Below are 14,381 nucleotides of genomic sequence, written 5' to 3'. Positions count from 1 at the left end.
CGATGGATGAGGGGGGGGGGGGGGGGGGGAGGGGGTGTACCTAATGACCTGACTACCACTCCTCTTGCAATCGGAAAGTGTTAGAGCCCGGTGTTACACGAGAAAAGTGCTCCCACGAGATTTTTACTCCGGAGTAAACATTTCGTACGAAAAAGTTACTCCCTTTACGAAAAAAGCACTCCCCCATTGCACGAGAAAATTACTCCCCCAAGACAGGTGAGTTCCGAGTAAACATTTCGTACAAAAATGTTACTCCCCTGACGAATAAATAACGAATAAATTACTTCACCCCAACACGAGCAATTTAACTTCCCATGCCAGGTGTACGAAATTTGTACTCCCTTGTCCCCTGTTAGTCTTGGTGGTGGAAGGGGTGGAGGGAGGGTAGCGCGACATTCGTGTGCGCGAGATCACTTATTGGCATTATCCCTTCGCCCGCATCCCATTTTTGCGTACGAGATTTTTTTTAAAAATGGGGAGTAAAAGTTTCGTGGGGGGAGTAATTTTTTTGTGCCTTGGGGAGTTCTTTTCTTGTACGAAAAGTGTACTCGGAGTAAGAATTTCGTACGAAATATTTACTCCGGAGTAAATTTTTCGTGGAGTAAAAATGTCGTGTTACACCGGCAATGGCTTTGCACTTTTATCTTTTGCAACATCCTTGATACCTGCCCGTTGTAGGATCATTTAAATTCAGGGCCGTGGTGCACGAAGAAAAACTAATGATGACTTGGCATGCCAGACAGATTTGTGAAGTAAATCGGGAAGTTCCCTTTTTTTAAATTTATTTTTAACTAACTCAGTTAGCTTGATCATGATCACATTATTAAACCTACATAATGAATACAATACCGCTGCTTTTTCCCTTCAATCACTCAGAAAAACGTGGGTGTAAGTGGCTGATGTGTCACTCCTAAAATGTCAAACATGTTCACCCGTTTCTATTGATGCCCAGGGTTTGCGTTTGTGGGGGTTGGGGGTGGGGTGGGGTTGAGGTGCAGAAACGTAGATATGGACACAACTGTCTGTCGTTCCCCATTATGTCAATCAAGCCGACACTTATTGCTCGTTTGGACGATGACCAGTCTGCAAAGATTGACCCCTTTAGAGAGTTTGTTTGTTTGTTTGCTTGTTTGTTTGCTTGTTTGTTTGTTTGTTTGTTTGTTTGTTTGCTTAACGCCCAGCCGACCACGAAGGGCCATATCAGGGCGGTGGTGCTTTGACCTATAACGTGCGCCACACACAAGACAGAAGTCGCAGCACAGGCTTCATGTCTCACCCAGTCACATTATTCTGACACCGGACCAACCCGTCCTAGCACTAACCCCATAATGCCAGACGCCAGGCGGAGCAGCCACTAGATTGCCAATTTTAAAGTCTTAGGTATGACCCGGCCGGGGTTCGAACCCACGACCTCCCGATCACGGGGCGGACGCCTTACCACTAGGCCAACCGTGTCGGTCCCTCTAGAGAGGACGGCCGCGATCACACCCTATCAAGCTAGTTTTTGGAAATCAACATTAAAGATACTGTCATTCCCCTGTAAGCAAGTGTGTGCTCCACCACAGATTTGCATTGTCTTTCACACGTGATAAGAACACTCTACAAAAATCTACATTAAAGATACTGTCATTCCCCTGTAAGCAAGTGTGTGCTCCACCACAGATTTGCATGGTCTTTCACACGTGATAAGAACACTCTACACAAATCAACATTAAAGATACTGTCATTCCCCTGTAAGCAAGGGTGTGGTCCACCACAGATTTGCATGGTCTTTCACACGTGATAAGAACACTCTACACAAATCAACATTAAAGATACTGTCATTCCCCTGTAAGCAAGTGTGTGCTCCACCACAGATTTGCATGGTCTTTCACACGTGATAAGAACACTCTACACAAATCAACATTAAAGATACTGTCATTCCCCTGTAAGCAAGTGTGTGCTCCACCACAGATTTGCATGGTCTTTCACACGTGATAAGAACACTCCATAAAAATCAACATTAAAGATACTGTCATTCTCCTGTAAGCAAGTGTGTGCTCCACCACAGATTTGCATGGTCTTTCACACGTGATAAGAACACTGACTCTACAAAAATCCACAGCTTCGCTGCTTTCCATGCATGGTCAAAATTTGTGTTTTGGAATTATTACCCTAAGTGACACAAATGTTCATCTGCAAAATAAATTAAATTCAAAAACAAAACCCCACCCGCAAGAACCTAATGCAGCCATAATGTTGATTTCGGGTATTGTTTTGTTTTTTCTCTAAATGGAAGTCATTAGATCTTACCCCATATGAACTATTTGACATAAATTATGTGACCCTCCACCACGGAATGAGTCGCATGTCACCTCGCGCGGTTCTGCGCTTGGCTTAATATAAGTCCGGGGAGTGTCTGGTAACACAGTGTGAGGGTCACCTTAGTCACAGGCTTATAACTCTTTTCTAAAACGGTTTTCACCACTTTATAGAGCATAAAAAACTCTTTAGACCAAACTCCATCCCACATGCTTCAGGACTGTCCCTCCCACGAAGCAAGGCGCCGAGAGCAGTGGCCAGACGGAACGGACCTTCGGACCAAACTCTGGGGAACGGCAGATGAACTTCGCCCCACGACCAGCTTTGTGGCATCCCTCGGAGAGAGACTTTGATCGTGCAGTCAGTCGAACGCAGAACGCAGAAGAAGAAGAAGTAGAAGTACACTGTCAAGACAAAGTGACACGAATCCGCAATTCCTTTCAATTCGAGGCAGAACAAAACAAAATCAAACATCTGCGTTCTCATCTGACATTTGATGAGAGCAGCTATTGTAGTATTCCAACTCCAACAACGTCTTGACACGCAAGACACTCAAAAAAATAGATAACAGAAACCACAACCTGGTTTTCTTCCGTTTGACAAACAACATCAGCAGCAAGTAAACCTCGGTACAAGAAACGTCTTATTATTGGAAAGAAACAATACATCATTGTCATAGCCAGAACCATCAATACCAAGGTTTGGCAGAGGAGACGATAATCCAGCAGAAGAGTACATAACGCACTCACTCTCTTCACATCATTAGCAGTCATGAATAAACATTTCAACCTCCATCAGATGCTAGGGAAGCCCGATAGCTCAGTTGGTAGAGCACTGGTCTTGTGATCGGAAGGTAGCAGGTTCGAATTCGGGCCGGGACGGACACGGGTCAACTTTATGCGCAGACCCAGCAACGGAAGCCATGTCTCACCCCCGTGTCACCACAATGGCACGTAACAGATCTTGGTCATTCTGCCATAAGTGCAGATGGCTGATACCACCTAAACACGCATACACTTGTGTATCTCGTCAAAAGCCGTGAGGGCGTAACACTCGAATCATATAACCCACATCTTGTCCTTAAGAGGCTAAATATTTTGGACATAATTAATCTCTCTTTCCATCAGATGGTGTCGGATAATGCCATGTGGCACCATCAGGTGTAGCCGCAGCCAATTGAGGGACTTACTTTGACGCGGACATTTCCCTAACTATCGAAGAGACAGTGCCCCTCAGTGTGCAGTAGTGAACATTAGGATTAGGGTAAGGCTTCATCCTGTAATCCATGTCAGAGTTCGGTGGGTTATAGAAACACGAACATACACAGCATGCTTTCCCCGGCGTATGCTGCCTGACTGGTGGGGGGTAAGGCACACACAAAAACAAAATAGTCTGTTTACGGTATCCCGACCGACCCTATTTTTTTCGCGCGACCCTAGACTTTTTTGGGGGCATTGGGGGGGGGGGGGGGGGGGGGAAGAAGAAAAAAAGAGTCTTTGTTTTTGGGCAAAATAACTTAAAAATATGTTTTTTTGAAGAAAAAAAATCCCGACCTACCGACCCTATTTTTTGGGGCCTATGTTACCGTAAACAGACTATTTTTTTGTGGGCCTAAAAAAGGCCATATACGTAAAAATCCACTCGTACACAAACATGAGTGAACGTGCATGGGAGTTGCAGCCCATGAACGAAGACGAAGAAGAAGAAGTGTGTCAATCCTTAACCCGATCCCAACACTTAAACATTGCCACATAATTCCTTATTAGACACCAGAGACCTCACAATCGGCTTTAACGACACTGACTGAGCAATTTTAACTTTTTTGGCTTTCTTCTTCTTTCTTCTTTCTTCTTCTACTTTTTTTTTATTTATTTTTTTTATTTTTTTAACTCTAGTATCATATTACCCAATATTGACGGACTGTGTGATGATATCTTCTGCTATTGGTCTGTTGAGACAGTGATATCAAAATCAAGACCGGAGGTCGAGATTTTGATATCACTGTCGAAACAGACCAATAGCAGAAGATATCATCACACAGTCAGTCAATGTTAGATATATTGCTAATTCTCTAAACATTTTGTATTTACTGTAAAGAAATTACAAAAGTATTTGTCTCAGTTTTGGCTGTTCCATATCCCTCCCTCTGATTATTATTTCTTTTTGTTCACTCTTTTCTTGTACTTTTCAGTATTTTAAAATGTTTTTCCTTTCAAAAAGTCTTTCGTCACTTGCTCAACTAAATTCTGGGATAATTACATTTTCATATATATTTGTTTATTTTTAAATGTACGTGTTTTTGTTTTTGAAGTGGGGAAGCAATAAAGAGGTCGTCGATATCAAAACTGATATCGACGGAAATGTCGTCGATATCACTTTTGCACTGAGCTCAGTTTTGCCCAATTGACCAATGGAAATCCACGTAACATATGAAATAGCAATATGACCCCATATTTGTCCTTCAGAGGCGAACAATATATGCCTGTATGACACTGATATAATCTTGTCTTGTCTTGTGTGCGAACCCTAAGCAAAACGAGAGAAAGGTATACCCTTGTGCCTAAGTTGGCATAACGATTACCACAGTGGCACAGAACTCCAGGATACAAACCAGAGTGTTATCATGTGTACATGGTTATGAAAGCGTTACCCCCTCCCCCTCCCATTATTTTTTACATTCAGTCAAATATTGAAGTATTCTTCGTCAAATTCTGAATCTTAAAATATATACTTATGTCATGTTTTCTGTAAAAATGTGATCTCAATTAACCAAAATAGGTCTTGGTGAACAAATGCAGTGCGTTTTGTTTCATTCTGTGAGTTCGCCACATTCGCTAAATGTTTTGATTTCGCCTTACGCGACTTGTTTTTCTTTTGTGCTTTTGCAAAGCACACATTATTTTTGTTTTCGTGGCCTTTCTTTGTCTTGCAAGACAATGCAATGGGTTTGTGTCTGTTTTCGGCTATAAATGTGTACCCACAGCCCCTGGGACATTTCCTTGTTCTAAACGAAATTGCAAATCTTGTCCCTTACTCCACTCTGACACCTGCCTCCAAGGCCCTCGTGGCTCCTTCACGGTCAAGAGAACGTTTGACTGTCAAAGTCACAACGTTGTCTATGCGATCGTCTGCCTCTCTTGTCGCCAGATGTATATCGGAGAAACCGCGCGCACCCTCGAGGTGCGTTTCTCCGAGCATCTGGCCGACATCCGTCATTCCGCAATAGGCCAGTATCCCTTCATTTCACCGCCGTTAATCACTCACTTGATCATGCCAGAGTCATGGCTCTGTGGCAAACTCAGGGAGTCCCACATCATATCATCCCTCGGGACTACCTGCCCCGATGGAATTAACATCCGCCATTAATTCATTCATCTAAACCTTCCCCCCGCTGTTCCACCTTGTGTGTATATGTGTGTGTGTGTGTGTGTGCGCGCGCGCGTGTGGGTGTGTGTGTGTGTGTGTGTGTGTATGTGTGTGTATGTATGTGTGTGTGCGTGTGTGTGTGTGTGTGTGTCCGCACATGTACGTGAGTCTCCTCTTTCGTTCCCATTCACCCCCCCCCCCCACATTTTGTTTGGTCTACAGACCTCAAAACTGCCGCTTTTCAACTCTTAACTTTTTCTTGCCTGTGTTATTGTTGGCTTCCCCTCGAGTACCTTTCTTTGCTTCTCTGTCTTTGTCATTTGTTGGTTTGTGCAGTGCAGTTGTTTTGTCAGTTATTCTCCTCTTTATCTGTTCTATCGTCTTTCTTCTTCTTTTTTGTGTGTGTACTTTTGTGTTTTTGTGCCTGAAGAAGACCCTTAGGTCAAAACGTCGCTGTTATTCGTTCCGTCTTCGTCATTTTAACGTGAGTACATTGCTTTTTGGTCTCTTTAAAAATGTGTCTTTAATTCTGAACATTTATGTTTTTGTACCCTGGTTATTTTCAGTTATCAGATAATCGATTTAAAAGCCCAGTGTTATCCTCAAAGTACTTTGTATTGTAAGGATGCCGTTGGACTTCCTGTGTCTTGTCATTGGCTTGTTTTATTTAAGGTCGGTAGAAACGTCTGTAACGGCTTTGAATAATTGCAGTTGTACATAGCCGTTTACCCGGAAGGGAGTGTAATAATTATAATCCTGGAGTGGCATCCTCTTCTTCTGACTTGGAAGAACTGTGCTTATAATGTCAAATGTCGAATAGCATGTCCCCAACGAGTGTGAAACCCCTTATCTTTGACATCCTTTGAAATCCATCGGATGACGTCGGACAAGAGCTATAGGTCATGAAACAATTGTTTTAAACAAAACTAAAACTTAAAGGCATACTAACGCACTCCCGTGTTTACAAAGTGTAGTTTGCCCACAATCGATGTCAAACGCACCATAAGACCATATAATGACGATACGTCACCATGCGCGGACCATAATACATGCATTACAGCTTGTTCTAGCCTCTGAAAAAGTGAGGATGTCAACAAAGCCGCGGTGTTCTCTCCCTTGCATCAACGTTACATGTGTTGCCAAATCTATAAATAGGACGATCCAGATCAAAATGAAAATTCAAATATCTCAACATTTAAGGGGTCCTAGACCACAATATTTTGCAGGGAACTTAATTTAGTCTGTCTCCAGCTGTTGGTAAAGCAATTAGCGTGTATAGTCATCGAGTACATATGGCTTTAAAGAATACGTCATGACTGACTGTTCAATGGGGTTTAGACACATATGTCTGTTGAAACTAATTTCAGACAGAAACTATTCAATGCATCCTTCCGAAAAAAACCACTTTATGTCAACCGTGGGGCCATTCATTATTCTACTTCCCTTCTTCATTAGTTTCACATTGTAGTCTATCTGTCTCTAGATCACTACCCTATGTTTGTCTTTGTTGTGTGTGTTTGTTTGTCTGTTTGTTTGTTTGTTAGTTTGTTCGTTTGTTTGTTTGTGTGTTTGTTTGTTGTTGTTTTTGTGTGTTAAAGTTAGAAAATACAGAAAGCTAGACCAACGTCTTCAACTGTGTGTTTGTCTGTCTGCATGTGTATCTCTGTCTCTGTTTCTTTCTCTGTCTCTCTTTCTCTGTCTTTCTGTCTCTGTCTGGCGAGTTTGATTTTAAAGCGTTTAGCGGACATTCTATTTATCATAATTGAAACGCAACTGCATGGTTTACAGCAAAATACTCTACTGAAAGGCACATTCATCTTTCTGTGAACAGTTCTGCTGGCTGTCTCAGATCTGTTCAGGCTTGTGATAAGACCATCCCTACACTTGGTCACATACCTACAATTAATACACTGACTGCTTGCAAGTGTGAGCTGATTTTTTTATTATTTGTATTGTATGAGTTGATTTCTCACCTGAAACGCGTTGGATTGTAAGAAATCGAATCCAGAACCTACCAAATGCAAGCAGTGCAACTGCTGTCAGGGGTTAAAACCAGTACGACATAGACCAAATAAAGTAACCCGCGGTACATGGAAAACCTTTGTCTGTGAAGACTAACTTAGACCGGCTTTGACATTGGGATGATTGAAATTTCAAACATTGATTTTGAGGTATTCCTGGCGTGTGATGTCATTATTTCAAACCCGAAATCTAACTGTGTACTTCTTATATTGGGCGATCAGAGATAGTTACTTTGGAAATACTTCAACAACAGGTATCTATATCTATGACACAATCGTATGTGTTCTTTGTTTGCACGTCAGTCCAGTGTTTTGCCCCCCCCCCCTCCCACATAGAATATTAACTCAAGATAGGCCAACAGGTCCTAAGAGGACGTCAGATCTAACTTGTCAGTCAGTCAGTTATTTTGTGGGGGGGTGGGGGGGGGGGAGTCTTGACCTCGTCGCTCTGGTGTTTTGCTTCTTCTCTCACTCGCTGTGGATTTCTGGCGAAAACGTAAGATATTATTTTCCATGCAAGTCGTGTTTACATGTGATTTATATTACTTTGGTATGATTAGTGTTGTATGCTTTACCACATAAGTTGCGTTTAGTTGTTGTTATTTAATTTTTCTGTCTCTCTATCGTGTTGACAGAAGATGTTATTTTGTGTTGATATTGTGTATTGTTATTCATAGTTCAATAATTATTGTAAAGCGCAGAGAGCACATTATTATTCTGAAATTCGTGCTTTATAAGTGTTTATTAAAACAGTATTATTACTGTTACTATTAAGATATTACAGTGTTCTAGATGATCGAACGTGTAGCAAAGACCTGTACGTGAACATGTAGATATTGCGTCACCCATGACTCACTTTTTTTCTCCAATGTTCCAGATGCATACGTTGTTTTGCTACCACCAAGACTGCAGATCTTGGCAAACGCGTGACGTAAAAACCAGATTCGATGACGTTACCCGTACACGTTCCCGTACACGTCCTCAAAAGTGTAACGTCTAGATCTTGCTATTACTATTAAGCTCGCGTTGGATGACTTCCGGGGAAAGGGAACACGATGGTTGTCTGACGAGAAAAAGCTAAGCAGATGTCATCTTTCATCAGGAAACTCATTTCCACGAATGAAGGAAACACTGACATAATCTTCGGGGGGCGGGGATGTAGCTCAGTCGTTAGCGCGCTGGATTTGTATCCAGTTGGCCGCTGTCAGCGTGAGTTCGTCCCCACGTTCGGCGAGAGATTTATTTCTCAGAGTCAACTTTGTGTGCAGACTCCCCTCGGTGTCCGAACACCCCCGAGTGTACACGCAAGCACAAGACCAAGTGCGCACGAAAAAGATCCTGTAATCCATGTCAGAGCTCGGTGGGTTATAGAAACACGAAAATACCCAGCATGCTTCCTCCGAAAACGGCGTATGGCTGCCTAAATGGCGGGGTAAAAAACGGTCATACACGTAAAATTCCACTCGTGCAAAAAACACGAGTGAACGTGGGAGTTTCAGCCCACGAACGCAGAAGAAGAAGAAGATAATCTTCGTGACAAGAAAAAGCGACGTCGATATATACCAAAATGAGCTTCCTCAAGTAATGAGGAACAACGATTATTTTGTAAACTGGGATGTAAAGTATATACCATTTAGTTTCTCCAATATTGAAGCTCTTCATTTACAGAGTCACAGAACAGCGAAGAAAAGCAGTGTCTCTTTCCTTCCGATCAGAAACACGTTTTCTTTTATCTCTTGCATTTACGTATCCCTCATGAAGCAGAGTCTTGTTAAATCGTGTCATCTCTTACCGAGGGTTGTGAAATCACCTGTCGCTAATAATGTCCCTGAGTTCAGCAACTGTTCTTCGTGACGGATTAAGATAAGATAAAATAGAAAAGATAAGAAAACTTTAATGTCCATGTTCATTTAACATAAACATAAAAATTTGTATTTTGACACCACATCGCATTTGTACTAGCACAAACACACGATCATAAAGCATAATTGAACATAAGTTCACTACTAAAATCAACTTGCTATATTGTAATAGTATTGAAGGAAAATTGTTTTTTCACGTTTTTACATTTAGTCAAGTTTTGAGTAAATGTTTTAACATAGAGGGGGAATCGAGACGAGGGTCGTGGTGTGTGTGTGTGTGTGTCTGTGTGTCTGTGTGTCTGTGTGTCTGTGTGTCTGTGTGTGTGTAGAGCGATTCAGAGTAAACTACTGGACCGATCTTTATGACATTTTACATGAGAGTTTCTGGGTATGATATCCCCAGATGTTTTTTTTTCATTTTTTGGATAAATGTCTTTGATGACGTCATATCCGGCTTTTTGTAAAAGTTGAGGCGGCACTGTCACACCCTCATTTTTCAATAACATTGATTGAAATTTTGGCCAAGCAATCTTCGACAAAGGCCGGACTTTGGTATTGCATTTCAGCTTGGAGGCTTAAAAATTAATTAATGACTTTGGTCATTAAAAATCTGAACATTGTAATTAAAATTTTCTTTTTATAAAACGATCCAAAATTACGTTCATCTTATTCTTCATCATTTTCTGATTCCAAAAACATATAAATATGTTATATTCGGAATAAAAACAAGCTCTGAAAATTAAAAATATAAAACTTCTGATTAAAATAAAATTTCCGAAATCGATTCAGAAACAATTTCATCTTATTCCTTGTCGGTTCCTGATTCCAAAAACATATAGATATGATATGTTTGGATTAAAAACACGAAGAGAGGTACAGAAAAGCGTGCTATGCAGCACAGCGCAACCACTACCGCGCTAAACAGGCTCGTCAATGTCACTGCTTTTTGCACGAGCGGCGGACAACGGTCATTGTGAACAAATTAATGCAGTGCGTTCAGTTTCATTCTGTGAGTTCCACAGCTTGACCATAATGTAGTAATTTCGCCTTACGCGACTTGTTCATTATTGTTTTAGCTCTCTTTATTGCCCAAGAGAATGAAAAATAAACAAACAGGAAATGCGCCCGTCTCGTGATCATCAAACACCGGAGAGGGTAGTCACGCTATATTCAATTTTTATTTTTTCTATAAAAATGTAGTAAAACGCTAGTCTAAGCTCGTGTGTGTGTGTCGGTGTGTGTGTGTGTGTGTGTGTGTGTGTGTGTGTGTGTGTGTGTGTGTGTTTGTTTGTGTGTGTGTGTGTGTGTGTGTACTGTACATGTGTTTGTATGTGCGTGCGTGTGTGCGTGCGTGCGTGCGTGTGTGCGTGCGTGCGTGCTTGCTTGCGTGTGTGCGTGCGTGCGTGAGAGCGTGTGTGTGTGTCGGTGCGCCTGTGTCTCGGTGTGTTTGTGTGTGAGTCTGTCTGTCTATGCCTGACTGTCAGTGGATGTCTTTCCGTGTCTGTCTGTTCTTCTCTTTTTGTTTAAAAAAAAGGATAATGTCTCAATACATTTATACGAAAATCCCAAGATTGCCCGTTCCATCATTTTACAAAGCAGAATGATCATTATTCGAATAGGCCCTCTGAACAAAGCAGAATGATCATTATTCGAATAGGCCCTCTGAACAAAGCAGAATGATCATTATTCGAATAGGCCCTCTGAATAGGTCTTTTCGGGACGGCAACTGCCTTTGTGCATTGTCAGTAAGAACAAAGGATAAGATGAGGATACGATTTGTGACCCTCCACCACGAAATGAGTCGCATGTCACCTCGCGCGGTTCTGCGCTAGGCTTAATATAAATCCGGGGAGTGTGTGGTAACAGTGGGAGGATCACCTTAGTCACAGGCTTATAACTCAAACAGTTTTCGCTCTTTTCTAAAACGGTTTTCACCACTGGATAGAGCATAAAAAACTCTTTAGGAAAATGTAAAAATATGAAAATCATGCAAAGGTGACATGCGACTCATTTCGTGGTGGAGGGTCACATTTCAGAAAGTCTTGTGAGATTTTCTTCGTGGACATTCGGGCTGCTTTCTCACTGGGGAAAACGAGTTGTCATACAATACGGCGCTCGATTCCATTGTGTGTTTCTTCTGTTCTGCATGCGTGTATTCATGGTGTCAGGCCCTACCGACTAAGCTATTTCCCCGCCCCAGAAGACAGAGCCGCGAACACTCTGTGTCTACGATCCTTTCAGATGTCGCCGTCTACTGCTGAGTCCTCAGATCGACTACAGAGAAAGAGGGCCTGCTAGACGAATGATCATCAATAGATAATGGAAACAAATTTAGTTTTTGACAGTCTGATCTTATTTCGACTCGTTTCCTATTGGCCGCTGTCATTGACACACACACACGTGCTGGCACACGGGCATACGCACACACACACACACACACACACACACACACGCGCGCGCGCGCGCACGCACACACACATACACACGCACGCGTGGAAGTACGCACACACATACACACGCACGCACACGTACGCACGCACGCACGCACGCACGCACGCACGCACAAACACGCACGCACACGCATGCACACACACCCACGCGCTCACACACACATACCCACTCACACACACACACACACACATGCACACACACAATCAAACACTCAAATACACACACACGCGCACACACACACACACACACACACACACACACACACACACACACACACACACACACACACACACAATCTGAGAGAGAGAAAGAGAGAGTCGTGGAAACAACCAACCAGACAAAAAGTGATTGTCTCTAATTTCAAACTGACGCAACAACGCTTCGCAAAGATATCTTACCAAATATGCAGTGCTAATTATAATGCTTCTTGCAATGAGCTTCGTGAGGTAGACTTCGCTAATTTGACTTCGCCCAATTATTATCAGGCAGGCTCAGGGGTATCTTTTTTTAAAAATTAATTGTAAATGTCATTCACTGCAAAATCTGTGCAATAAACATCTTATTAAACTGAACACCCGTAAGTGGTGACAAATAGGCAAAACGGCATCACATTACGTCTAACCACCCAAGGAAACCGTCGGCAGGCTAAACACAAGTTAAACTTTACATTAAGTACCCTACGTGCCTGTTTCTACTGTTCTAGTTATGCAACGCAAAACCTCGACCACTGCTGACTTCTCCTTGAATTTGATTGGTTCCTTTTTTTGCGTCTGTTTGACAGAATGGCGCCGTCTGGCTGAACCAGTTTCAACGCGCCGTGTGATATAAAGATTATATCTACCCCTGGCGTGACATCACTCGTTATATTGATCGCTGCAACCCCAAAGCTGTATTGGCAGTTCATTTTCGTCCTGAAGTCCTTTTCTGTGGCTTGAAGCTACAGCGAATGGTAAGAACTTTACTTTTTTTGTATTTTTTTGGTTTTCTTCCATGTATCTGTCTGTTTTTACATTTAGTCAAGTTTTGACTAAATGTTTTAACATTGAGGGGGAATCGAGACGAGGGTCGTGGTGTATATATGTGTGTGTGTGTGTGTGTGTGTGTGTGTGTGTGTGTGTGTGTGTGTGTGTGTGGGTGGGTGTTGGTGTGTGTGTGTGTGTGTGTGTGTGTCTGTCTGTCTGTCTGTCTGTCTGTCTGTGCGTGTGTGTGTGTAGAGCGATTCAGAGTAAACTACTGGACCGATCTTTATGAAATTTTACATGAGAGTTCCTGGGTATGATATCCCCAGATGTTTTTTTCTTTTTTTCGATAAATGTCTTTTATGACGTCATATCCGGCTTTTTGTAAAAGTTTAGGCGGCACTGTCACACCTTTATTTTTCGATCAAATTGATTGAAATTTTGGCCAAGCAATCTTCGACGAAGGCCGGACTTCGGTATTGCATTTCAGCATGGAGGCTTAAAAATTAATTAATGACTTTGGTCATTAACAATCTGAAAATTGTAATTAAAATTATTTATTTATACAACGATCCAAAATTACTTTTATGTTATTCTTCATCATGTTCTGATTCTAAAAACATATAAATATGTTATATTCGGATTAAAAACAAGCTCTGAAAATTAAAAATATAAAAATTATGATTAAAATTAAATTTCCGAAATCGTTTTAAAAACAATTTCATCTTATTCCTTGTCGGTTTCTGATTCCAAAAACATATAGATATGATATGTTTGGATTAAAAACACGCTCAGAAAGTTAAAACGAAGAGAGGTACAGTAAAGCGTGCTATGCAGCACAGCGCAACCGCTACCGCGCTGAACAGGCTCGTCACTTTCACTGCCTTTTGCACTAGCGGCGGACTACGGTCATTGTGAAAAAATGCAGTGCGTTCAGTTTCATTTTGTGAGTTCCACAGCTTGACTAAATGTAGTAATTTCGCCTTGCGCGACTTGTTTTTACTTCCTAAACCTGCCATTTTTATATTTAGTCAAGTTTTGACTAAATATTTTAACATCGAGGGGGAATCGAAACGAGGGTCGTGGTGTATGTGCGTGCGTGTGTGCGTGCGTGCGTGTGTGTGTGTGTGTGTGTGTGTAGAGCGATTCAGACTAAACTACTGGACCGATCTTTATGAAATTTGACATGAGAGTTCCTGGGTATGAAATCCCCGAACGTTTTTTTCTTTTTTTTGATAAATGTCTTTGATGACGTCATATCCGGCTTTTCGTGAAAGTTGAGGCGGCACTGTCACGCCCTCATTTTTCAACCAAATTGGTTCAAATTTTGGTCAAGTAATCTTCGACGAAGCCCGGGGTTCGGTATTGCATTTCAGCTTGGTGGCTTAAAAATTAATTAATGACTTTGGTCATTAAAAATC

The sequence above is a fragment of the Littorina saxatilis genome, linkage group LG11, assembly GCF_037325665.1.
Source record: "Littorina saxatilis isolate snail1 linkage group LG11, US_GU_Lsax_2.0, whole genome shotgun sequence".
NCBI lineage: Eukaryota > Metazoa > Mollusca > Gastropoda > Littorinimorpha > Littorinidae > Littorina > Littorina saxatilis.
Note: the sequence above shows the minus strand (reverse complement) of the source record.